Genomic DNA, 12,286 nt, shown 5'->3' on the forward strand with positions numbered 1-12,286 from the left:
CTCAGAATGAGATTCTGGCCTGTGGGCCGTCTCAGCGTGCAGGCTGCATTCTCAATCTGGTGACTACTCCTGAAGGCGGCATTGAAGGAAATGATGACAATGGCTTCGTCACCTGGGTCGCTTCTTCCAGCCAGGTGGATAGGGACATGCCTGACTCTCCGCAGCATGCAGATTAAGGCCGGCTCTTCACCGATGGGTGGCATTCTTGCCTCTGCTCTGTGTAATTTTGACTATGTGTCTTTGTTTCCAAGTCTATGGTCCTATGTCTGGTTTATGGTCTTGTTCAAGCTCGTGGCGCTAGCCAACCTGCTCTCTGTTTACTGTTACAACTATGGGTTTGATGGGTACCTTTTTGTATTTTTGATTAATGGCGAGCATGATAGTATGCGTCTTAGTAATATTTCTAAAGGTGCTAGCTTTGGCATGTTAGATGTTGGATAGAAATATCTCAGGGGGTCATGGTCCAAACAAAATCTTTTGAAGTCTGCAATGTGAAATCAACAGAAAGCATGAAATGTAATATCTCTGAATATCTGGCTGAGGGCTGGCATCTGCCTCCTCTGAGGTCTCGACCTCATTGTACATAAATTTTTTCTTTTTTAATAGAATTAGTATTTACGCAGAAAAAAAAAACAATCACTATCATATCGTCCTCATCTTCTGAAACCTGTGATATGGTGCCTGCGATTTCATTCTTCCCACCACTACCATGCTTGACGTTATAAAGCTCTGATTTGTTGTTTTCTTGATGCCGCCAATTGCCAAACGAGTCCTTGAAGTAAGGCCATGCCAGAATAATCACAACAAATGCATGACACCCACCCCACATAACATGTGTGGATTCTCTGCGTGGAGGTATTACCTGTGCTGAAACATTTTTTTTTTGTGCACGTGTTTACGATTTTTGGTGTTGATTATTCTGCATAGTCAGTTGTTTGGGCTGAGGAAGCATACTCTCAGGATTTTTTAAAATGTTCACACGTAAACTGCCGAAAAGGCGCATCGCTATTTTTTGAATGATTAATCAATTTGACAAATTGTTACTTCTGCTGGGTGGTCGTTCCTGCAATTTGCTTCTGTGTAAAAATTACTTCTAGCCTTTTTTATTTCCATCCAAAATATAACTATCTTCCCTTAGCTGAAGTATATTTACAGAACGACATGTGATTTGTTTTTTGCAAACTAAATGGTGTAAGTCCTCATCCAATATTTGATACATCGGCAGAATTTTTTTTGTTTTAAAAGCAAAGGCAGTAAGGCATAGGCGTTTTTTTTTTTGAGATTAACTTTTTTTTAAAGTTGGATTTTGGAGATTATTGTTTTTTGGTTGATACAAGATGGCGAAAACTCAGAGTGCTCGTTTGAAATTGAGAAGTTTAATGGCAAAAATAATTTCGAGATCCAGAAGGTGAAGATGTATGATTTTCTTGTCCAACATGGTGTGGCAAAGGCGTTGTTGGGCAAAACCAAACAGCCTTACAACATCACAGATAATGAGTGGGCCGAGATGGATGAAAGAGCAATCAGTGCTATTTGATTGTGTTTGGCTGATGATGTCTTGTTTAATATCGTGTCGGAGACAACAGCTGCTGGTTTGTGGACGAAACTGGAGAAACTGTACATGACCAAATCCTTAAACAATAGGATTCTCCAGAAGCAACAATTGTACAGTTTGCGAATGAAGGAAGGTACATCGATTACTAATCATTTAAATGCTTTTAATACTCTTCTGGTGCAATTACAAAGTATAGAAGTAAAAATTCAATCCGAGGATAAAGCTATTACTTTATTGTGCTCGTTGCCCGAATCATAGGATCATTTTGTTACTTCTATAAGTCTTAGTTCATCAGAAACTATTGAGTTTGATGATTTAGTTGCATCTTTATTATTGAAAGAAACAAGGAGAAGGTCGCATTCAGAAACCTCTACATCAGAAGCTATGATGGTTAGAGGTCGTTCGAAAGAAAGACGCTCCAGTAGGCCGAGCGACTCACGTTCAAAGTCGAAAGGGAAGAAGATTAAGGTAAAGTGTTGGTTTTGTGGCAAATCAAGACATTTAAAGAAGGACTGCTGGAAGTGACAGTAGCAAACTTCTAAAGCAGATTCTTCAACAAAGAAGAAGGAGGAAAATACGACAGATACAGGTTCGGCATCAGGTTCAGGTATGAGTGATGAAGTATTATCAGTTAATGTGTCAAATCATGGTAAACATTGGTTGTTAGATTCCGGTGCATCAAACCACATGTGTATTCATAAAGACCAGTTTAAGACATATAAATCAATTGATGATCGTGTTGTGTACATGGGTAATGATGTAACATGTAATATTGTGGGAATTGGGAGTATACAACTGCAAATGTTTGATGGGACAACTAAAATGTTAACTGATGTGAGGCATGTACCAAATTTAAGGAAAAATTTGATTTCATTAGGAGCACTTGATTCAAATGGATATAAAACTGTAATTGAAGGTGGAGTAATGAAAATTTACAAAGGTATTTTACTAGTTATGAAAGCTAAGAAGGTAGGCAATCTATTTCAGTTAGAAGGAAGTACAGGGTCAGATTATGTGTCTACGGTGTCTGAACATGACAGTAGTTCCATTCACTTATGGCATCAAAGATTGGGGCATATGAGTGAAAAAGGGTGAAAATTTTTGGTTGATCGCAAGTTACTTCCAAATCTAAAGTCTGGAAAGTTAGATTTCTGTAAGCATTGTCTATTTGGAAAACAAAGTAAGCAAAAATTTAAAACAAGAAAACATAGTAGTAAAGGCATACTTGATTATATCCATTCAGATGTTTGGGGACCAGCCCCTACAACCTCATATGGTGGCTCGTCTTATTTTGTATCATTTATTGATGAATTTTCTAGGAAAGTGTGGGTCTACATGTTGAAAAGGAAGTCTGATGTTTTTTTAGTTTTCAAGTAGTTTAGAGCATTGGTAGAAAACAACATTTGTAGAACAATAAAATGTTTAATAACTGACAATGGTAGTGAGTTTACTTCCAAGGATTTTGACAGCTATTGCAAGGATGCAGGGATCGAGAGACATAAGACCACGGTTTATACTCCTCAGCAAAATGGAGTTGCTGAACGCATGAACAGCACTCTTCTAGAGAGAGCAAGGAGTATGCTGAGTAACGCTGGGTTGCAACAGCTTGTTATGTGATAAACCGATCTCCATCAACGACGATAGGCTGCAAGATTCCTCAAGAGGTATGGAAAGGTCACCCTTGTGACTATTCTAAACTTAGAGTGTTTAGTTGTGATTCATATGCTCTAGTGCCTAAACATCAGTGAACTAAATTAGATCCAAAGTCTAAAAGGTATATATTTGTTGGGTATGGTGTTGGAACAAAGGGATATAGATTGTGGGATCCTACTACCCGCAAAATCATCATCAACAGAGATGTAAAGTTTAATGAATCCTCTCTTGTACAGTTAGATGTAGATAATAGATTGAAACAGGATGATGTATCTAACTTTCAACACATTCAGTTTGATAGAATTTCTAATGATAGTCATGATGACCATAGTTCAGATACTAGTTATGAACAGGTTTCAGAATCAAAACATGAACAGGGTTCAGGTGTAGATCATGAACAAGTCTCAGATACTGATCGTCAAGAAGTTCCTACAGATGGTAGTCAGCCAATCGCGGAAGCGCCAGAAACATCCTTAAGGAGGTCGACAAGAATTAAACGGCCACCAAGAAGGTATGATGATTATGTTACTTCAGTTGCATTTACTGCTAATGACGATGAACCTTTGTGCTATCAGGAAGCAATAAAAGGTTCGAAAAGTGACAAGTGGAAAGCAGCAATGAAGGACGAAATGATGGCCTTAGGTAAGAATGGCACATGGGATCTGGTTGAGCTTCCGAAAGATAGGAAAACTGTAGGGTGTAAATGGGTTTTCAAGCTGAAACGAGGTGTGAATGATACGGAAGACAGGTAAAAAGCGAGGCTGGTTGCAAAAGGATTTTCTCAGAAATCCGACATTGACTTTCATGAGATTTTTTCACCAGTGGTTAAAATTGTTTCAATTAGAATTGTGTTAGCATTAGTGGCTTTGCTTGATTTAGTGTTGCAGCAATTAGATGTTAAGACTGCATTTCTACATGGAGACTTAGATGAGGAAATTTATATGGAACAACCGGAAGGCTTTGTTCAGCATCGCAATGAGCAATTTGTCTACAGGCTCAAGAAGTCATTATATGGCCTAAAGCAGTTGCCTCGGCAGTGGTATAAGAAGTTTGATTCTTTCATGTTGAGTCAGAAATATGTTAGAAGTGAATATGATCATTGTGTTTATTTTAAGCAATTTAAAAATGGCATATTCATTATCTTAGTATTGTATGTTGACGAAATGCTTTTAGCAAGCAAAAGCATAGAAGAAATCAACAGGTTGAAGGCTCAAATGGCAAGGACATTTGATATGAAAGATCTAGGAGCAGCACGACAGATTTTGGGCATGGAGATTTTCAGAGACAGGAGCAATGGTAAGCTATGGCTATCACAACAGAAGTATATTGAAAAAATACTTTTGAGATTTGGTATGAACAATGTGAAGCCTGTGTCAGTCCCTTTCGCTTCCCATTTCAAGCTTTCTTCGAGTTTATGTCCTAATTCAGATGAAGAAAATGAATTTATGTCTCGAATTCTATATGCTAATGCAGTAGGGTGTTTAATGTATGCGATGGTGTGTACGCGACCAGATATTTCACATGCATTTGGGGTTGTCAGCAGGTATATGGAAAATCCGGGTAAAGAACACTGGTCAGCAGTGAAATGGGTGCTTTGGTATTTGAGAGGCACAAGTAGTTATTGTATCACTTACAATAAGAGTATTGAATTTGTTTGCCGGTATGTTGATTCTGATTTTGCAGGTGATTTGGATAAGAGAAGGTCAACATCAGGGTATGTCTTTACTCTTGCAGATGGAGCAATTAGTTGGATGTCTAAGTTGCAGAACATTGTTGCTTTATCCACTACTGAAGCAGAATACATTGCTGCTTCTCATGCTTGCAAAGAAGCGGTTTGGTTGAAAGGTTTGTTTGGTGAGTTTGGTAGGCTGCAGGACAACATCAAGTTATTTTGTGATAGTCAAAGTGCAATACATTTGGCTAAGAATATGGCTTATCATAGTAAATCAAAGCATATACCGATCAAGTACCATTTTGTAAGACAGGTTATCACTGAAAGGGGAGTCTCTCTTGAAAAGGTGCATACAAAGGACAATTGTGCAGACATGTTCATGGAACCAGTTTTGTTAGAGAAGCTACGTTGGCGTTTGGCTTCTCTTGGCTTGCAGAAAAGATAAAAATAATAAACAAACAGGCAAGGAAAATTTTAAGGATGGAAAATTTTCTTGAAGTTTAAAACATTGGCGAATCTCACTAATCCCTAATATGCAAATTATAAATGTTTATTGATATATTTGTAAAATTATTCAAATTTATAATTATTTTATATATAGTCTCTATATAATGTTGGCGATTTTTAAGGTAAAATAATTTTATATTCTAAAATTTGGGCGAATCGTCTTTTACAAAATTGGAAATTGGCGAATCTTTTTTATGGAAAAATCATGGAAAATTAGCCCATTGGGCGAACATTAGCCCCTAAAATTTTCCATGCAAACAGGGTATCAGGCTAATTGTTGTCAAGGTGGAGATTGTTGAGATTTTCTGTTTCACAAAATAGGCAAAAATCTCTAATGTGTGACAACAATAGGAATTTGTTGCTAGATTAGCTCCAGGTTGTTGGGAGAGAGTTAATGCATCCTATATTTGATGTGAGAGGATTTATGAGGCAGTTAGATTCTCTTAGCTATAAAACAGGTATCCATACGGATTGTTTGTTGGGTGAGAGTTTGTGAGGAAATTGATTATTTTGTAATCTCCTGTTTGATAATAAAGAATTGTCGATGCCTATGTTTGGTGGACGTAGCCCAGATTGGTTGGGTGAACCACGTTAATCTATTGTGTATTCTATGTATGGTTTATTTGCTGTGTATATTTGTTTATCTTGATGCGCATTGTTAAATTAACATTTTGTTGCATCACCCTCGCCTCTTTTCTTTCATAGACTTTCTTTACGTTTAGTCCATATTGAGAGCTTCCTGGGTCAGTTTTCATGCGCTGACAACATGGAAATTTGAGGAGAGCTAGGGACAGTGACACCCTCAACAACACAAGGGCTTGGGCTAGATACCATTTCTGTGCTAATCGATATCACAAAAACACTCAAATGGTCAATCAATAAGAAATTGATGATATTAAAAAGTAAGTTGCAAAATAAATGGACAACATTTCTTATTTAGAGTTTTAGGCGTTACTTGCGAATTGGGTTTCGATTATAGGTACCAGTAGAGGTTGAATAAATCAATATATTCATACCAACGATCTCTATTGGAAAATAAATAATCATTTGCGAAAAGTATTATTCTTGCTGAAGGAGAGCATCGATAACCGTATTCTCCACATGGAGGAACGACACTTACATTGTCATCTTATGGATAAGTGCATGGAACAAGTGGGTGCAGTCATTCTACGCACCACTAAATGGTCTCCACTAGGAAACCCTAAGCACCTTACACCTGCCAACTAGCCTCACTATATTTTATGGATATGTTACAGATGGGATCCGTGATTTATGTTTTCTACTTACTTATTTCTATTTGTCTTTTCGTTTCTGTAGATTTGATGCCACTCGCACTAACGTTGTGCTTTTGTACAAGAAACACTAGCCACTTCACATTTGTAATACAATATTTGCAAGATCTATATTTGATTCTGAATTATCGCCTTTAATCCATGCTAGCAAAACAACTCAAATTGAAAAAATAATCTAATGTTTACCATGTAAATATTGCATAGGTTAATATCTATTTTTCAAGTTAAGAAAAACTAATAAATTTCTAAATTATAACCATGTTTATAAATAAAGTATAAATATTTTCACAAAACTCTAACTTCAAAATATAAATGATAATAAAATAATTTAGTAAAGGGGATAGTAATGTAGATACTATTTATAACTAATTAATTATAATTAACTAAAAAATGTATAATTATTTTCATAAAACTCTAACTTCAAAATAAAAAATGATAATAAGATCATTTGCAAAGTAAAATTAATCTAGATATTATTTATAATTAACTAAAATATTTACAATATTAATTATATGTGTGTGTGTGTGCGGGGTTTTGGATAGACGGTGATAGGGTGCTTATTAAGGCTCTCCTTAATAAAGATTGGAGTGATATATTGGACATGATGAAGATGTAGTCATTCCTATATATATATATATATATATATATATCCCATGGATCTGGGTGGCATTCTAGAGGCGACGTCTTATTAACATTAATCATTATCATGAAGGCTTGTTACAAGTTGTGCCCATGTGCCTTCAATTCCCTTAGCTTAATAGCTAAGAAAACATTCTTGAAACATCTAGATTCCTCTCTCTATATCCACATTGTGATTTCCTTGTACCTTGCTCTAATGTTCCATTCAATTTGCCTCTCCCTCAGTGCCAACGAATTATTTGGTTACAAGACCCTCCCCTGTTTCATTTCATGCCTTGCACTATGAGTTAGGGAGAGTTAGGTGTGGTGGTGGTGGTCGGGGCCAAGGGCATCCCCCTAGAAATTCATGGGTTGATGAAAACGTCAAGCTCTTTGACCTCGACATCCGTAAGTATATTCATCGCACAATGGTATCATTGGAGGCCGAGGAGTGGAGGCACATAAGTGATGGACATAAGGCCATTATAAGCATGTTGGCTCTACATTTGTAGAAACAGGAGCAAGCCAAAGAGGGGGTGAAATAAAAGGTGGTGGAAGCCAATGCCCAAGTTAATAGCATTTGTCAATCTTTGAGCTAGTTATCCAGATGATTTGGCATTTCCTTTCCTCTCATCCCTCTTTCATCTTGTTCCTCAAGCTCTCAGGATGGCTCTAGTACACATTCCGTCTCCCCAACATCTTATTCCCCTTGTTTTACGGTAGATGACATGCACCTCCAAAGCGAGGTGGGCCAAGACAAAAACAAAAATAAGCTCATCAGGAATCAAGCTCGATCGTATGGTTGCCTCATTATAGAGGAGAAGCCAAAAGATGTAGCTGCTTAAACGAAAATCAACAAGGAACATGAGGTATCCTCAAACTCCAAAGGCAAGCATGTGGTATGACCAATTAATTAGTGTTTACCTAATTAGTGTTTACCTGCTCTTCCTCTTTAGATTTCTATGAACAACACTCATGTAGACAATCACATTTTTCTACATTCATTTTTATAACTCTATTAATAATTTTTTGTGTAATTATCTCATGTATTATGCATAGATAAAGTCTTTTTAGACATATGTTTTCATTCAGGAATTATCGGGTGTCCCCTTAGTGGGAAGATGGTCCCAACTCTACTACTATCAATATCAATATGGCCCTATGTCCTTCAACTATTTCACGTTTGTAAACATATGTAAATAATATTTGCTAATTTGAAGTCCCTGGCTTACTATATATGTATTTTTATTATATATAAAAGTAAATATTTTTAAAACTTTAATAAATTAACCTATTATAATTAATTTAGTTAATTAGTTTCTTATAATTTTATAATATAAATTAAATGTAGTAAATATGTTTAAAACTAACAAAATCATGGCATACATGAAATAATCATTAAACAAATATATTCTGTGAAATAATCATTAATATTAAATTTTAAATATTTTCTTTTAAATTCATGGAAAACTAATCCAAGTTAAGGGGTTGTATAGTTTAATATTTTTTTAATTATTTTTTGTCAATTTTATTCAAAATATGGCAAAGTTGAGTTAAGATGGCATGTCTAAATTGTCTATTCTATATAATTTCATTTAGGCGTTTCTAACTTCTAGACGTCTTTTTCACGACATTTTTTGTTTTGTTTAACTAGTTTAATCTGTAGAGTGCCCTAAGGATTCTTTAGGATGTTCAATCTTTTTATGCATTCAAAAATGTATTTTAAACAACAACAAAAATCACTTTCTTGCTTAAAATTATAGCCTAGTGAAAAAGGGTATTTAGACTATAAGTTAAATTATTCCTTTCATTTATATATTTAAAAATAAAAATTATGATAACTAAAAATTACAAGGTGAAAAACACTAATATTTATAAATTTAAAAAAATGTAAAATAATTAGAATATATTTATATTTGGAAATTATTTTAATGTTGGATCTTAGACTTTTGTGATCTATATGGATTATGAGATTGGCTTTCGGATTAATCACATCATGAAAATTTGGTTGATGTTTTGAACCGTCTAATGAGGTTCATCCTAAGGACAAAGGTGAACCACATTAGATGGTTTGAAATTTCGACCACATTTTCATGATGTGTTTAATCCGAAAAACAATCTCATGATTCTTTTAATATCAAAAATGTATTCTAGATTTAATTTTTTTTAAAATGAAAAAATTTATATATAATAATAAATTTATATATTTAATTATAATATTAAAATATAAAAATGATTTTGGCTTAAAAACAAAAACATATAGTATATAATTGATTATTAGTTTTTGATAATACAAAATATATATAGAAATTCAACTTGAATAATGTAACTAGTATATAACTAGCATTTGCACCAAAAGGTTGCAAAGACATGCAGATAGAAGTGTAGATGAATGTAGAGTGACGTAGAGGTAGTACTGCAGGAAATAAGAACGTAGAAGGCATGATGAATCAAGAGGCTAAAGTATTGGTAAAGTAAAGCTTTCCAAGCAGGTAAAAGTGGATTCTATAATGCATTTTTAGCCACTTGGAAAGCTCTGCATTACCAATACTTTAGCCTCCTAATTCCTCATGTCTTCCACTTCCACATCCTTTTTTCCTAGAGTGCTACCTCCGCGTCACTCTACATTCATCTACACTTCTATCGGCAAGTATTTTCACCATTTTGGTACAAATGCTAGTATAATCGAGAGGGATAGAATTCAAAAGAATTTCAATTATTTAAATGACAAAAAAAATCTTAAACGACCTTTTTGGTCCATACTTCAGTAATAATCATTTTGATATTTACTCCTCTCCACTTTGCTTGACTTATAATTCTAACAATTCAGATTACCTTGACTTGTACACCACCAATCAAATTTTGTTCCAAAGAAGGAGAGGTTGTGGCTCTGTATTCTAGTCATCTCAACCTCCCACTGAGAATGGCCTTCATTAGAATTGATGTGGTGTGGGCCTCTGGTGGGAAATAAAAAACTGTCATACTTGAATTTGAATTCTTAACTAAACTTGTGTTTCCTTTTTATTTTCGTTTTCGTTTTTAACCAAACAACCAAATGAATGTGTTCAACAATGTATCAGTTATCATCATTCCAAACATAATAACTCTAACCGAATCTAAACATACAATAATCATTCAATCTCCTGCTCATTCCCCCAACAACAAAAAACCCGCAAAAAACAAGGATATTCGGTGGTGAAAAGACGACCAAGCCAAAAATAACCTAATGATGAATCAATTTAGTCCTAATAATGAATCAATTTTAGTCCACATTTTACTGTATTTTCGAGCATGTAGGGGCTTAGAGAATTTCATGGGATTCTATTAATACCATACAATGCTGCAATTATCCCATATCTATATCATTTTGTGTATACGTGGTCTATGAACAATGGCGTTCCAGAGCTTCTGTCTATGAGTCCATTGCAGGCGGTCCATATCTCTATCTTGCCTGCTTTGTAGTCCTCTCTATGTCAGTTGTTTATAACCCAAATCGTTTTTCTGTCCATCCGAGGGATGAAATTGCCTCCGCCAATGGGGGGCTTGCAAGAGGCAGGACATGAACCCATGACTTTTGCTTTGGATTTCAGAGTGACCTTTGCATTCGATTTCAGACCATAATGAAATGCATTCACAGATGAATGCGAGGATGCCCACGTTGACAACAATGCAGAATTAGATTCGAACCCAGCCATCATGGCTGATATGAGGGTGTCGCTGCAGGGGTTGGGTGAATATGTGAACCGAGATGGATTGAAGAAAACTCCATTTCATGTTGTCAACGCCTTTAGGGATGGAACAAGAGGTATTCTTCCAATATGCCTATTTTGTTGTACTTTTATGCATGTCATTGGGGATTTTTATGTATGACGGACGTTGTATTTTAGAGCTTTATAATTTGGATTTGATGGCCTCCTATAATCCATTACTGGTGCTTTTGGTATGTATTGAGGATGTTACAAATATTTTATCTATTTGGAGGTATATAGAAGCATTAGGATATGCCGAGAGAAGATTTTTATTTATGGGGGCTGCTGGGTATATTTTCCCCCAACTTTTTTTGAAAGAAATTATTTATGGAAGTTCTTCCTAAAACATGCCTTGAGGGGTTGGTTTCACCCCAAAGAGTAGAACTCTTTCTTTGTGTGTGCCAGGTTTGAAGAATATATACTATATATTCTGACCAAAATCATCATTCCTTTGAAACTCATGCCATTTTTGTGAGGGTAACCATAGGGAATGCAACCTTGGTGGATGGATTAACATTCTATTGATCTCCCAAGTGATCCAACCAAGATTTTTGTTTGTGGGGTTGTTGGCTAGATTGGTCACCACCCTTATGATTCAAAAATATGCCTTAAGTGGCTAAAGCACAAAGACCAGACCTCTTTGCGCTTGGGTACCAGGTCTGAGGGCTATATATTATATATTCCACCAAAATTATCATCCCTTTGAAAATCATGGCATGCATGTCAAGGAGATCACATAGGAAACTCAAGCTTGGTGGATGGCTTAACAGTCTATTGATCTCACAAGTGACCTCATTGTCTTGTTGTCAAGAAATTTAGTCCCTCGTACTGTAAATTCTGCATTAGTTAATTATGTTGCTTGAAACTTGAGATCTCATGCTGAGTGGGGAATATTTATTGTTATCAACCTAACTGATATGGCCTCTAGTGTAATATATATGCTCAACTTATAAGAGATGCATACAATTTATTATCAAGACTAACAAAATATCTTTTAGGATTTCCAAATATCATGTGGTTGTCAAAATGTTGAATGATGAATTATTGTTGAAAAGGCAGAGGAGAAAAAACAAAGATTCACCCAAAACACATGAGATGCAGCTCTTCTATTGATCACACAAAACTTGATACTTACAATGAACCTGATGAAGGGTATTTAAACCTTTTCGACTAGCGACTCCCCTAAAATATCTTGACATGCACACACACTTAACTTAGTTAACTCACACTCTAAATATGG

Source organism: Pinus tabuliformis, chromosome 3_2 (assembly GCF_031772625.1).
Source record: "Pinus tabuliformis cultivar Carrire ecotype Pingquan chromosome 3_2, CPIR1, whole genome shotgun sequence".
Lineage (NCBI taxonomy): Eukaryota > Viridiplantae > Streptophyta > Pinopsida > Pinales > Pinaceae > Pinus > Pinus tabuliformis.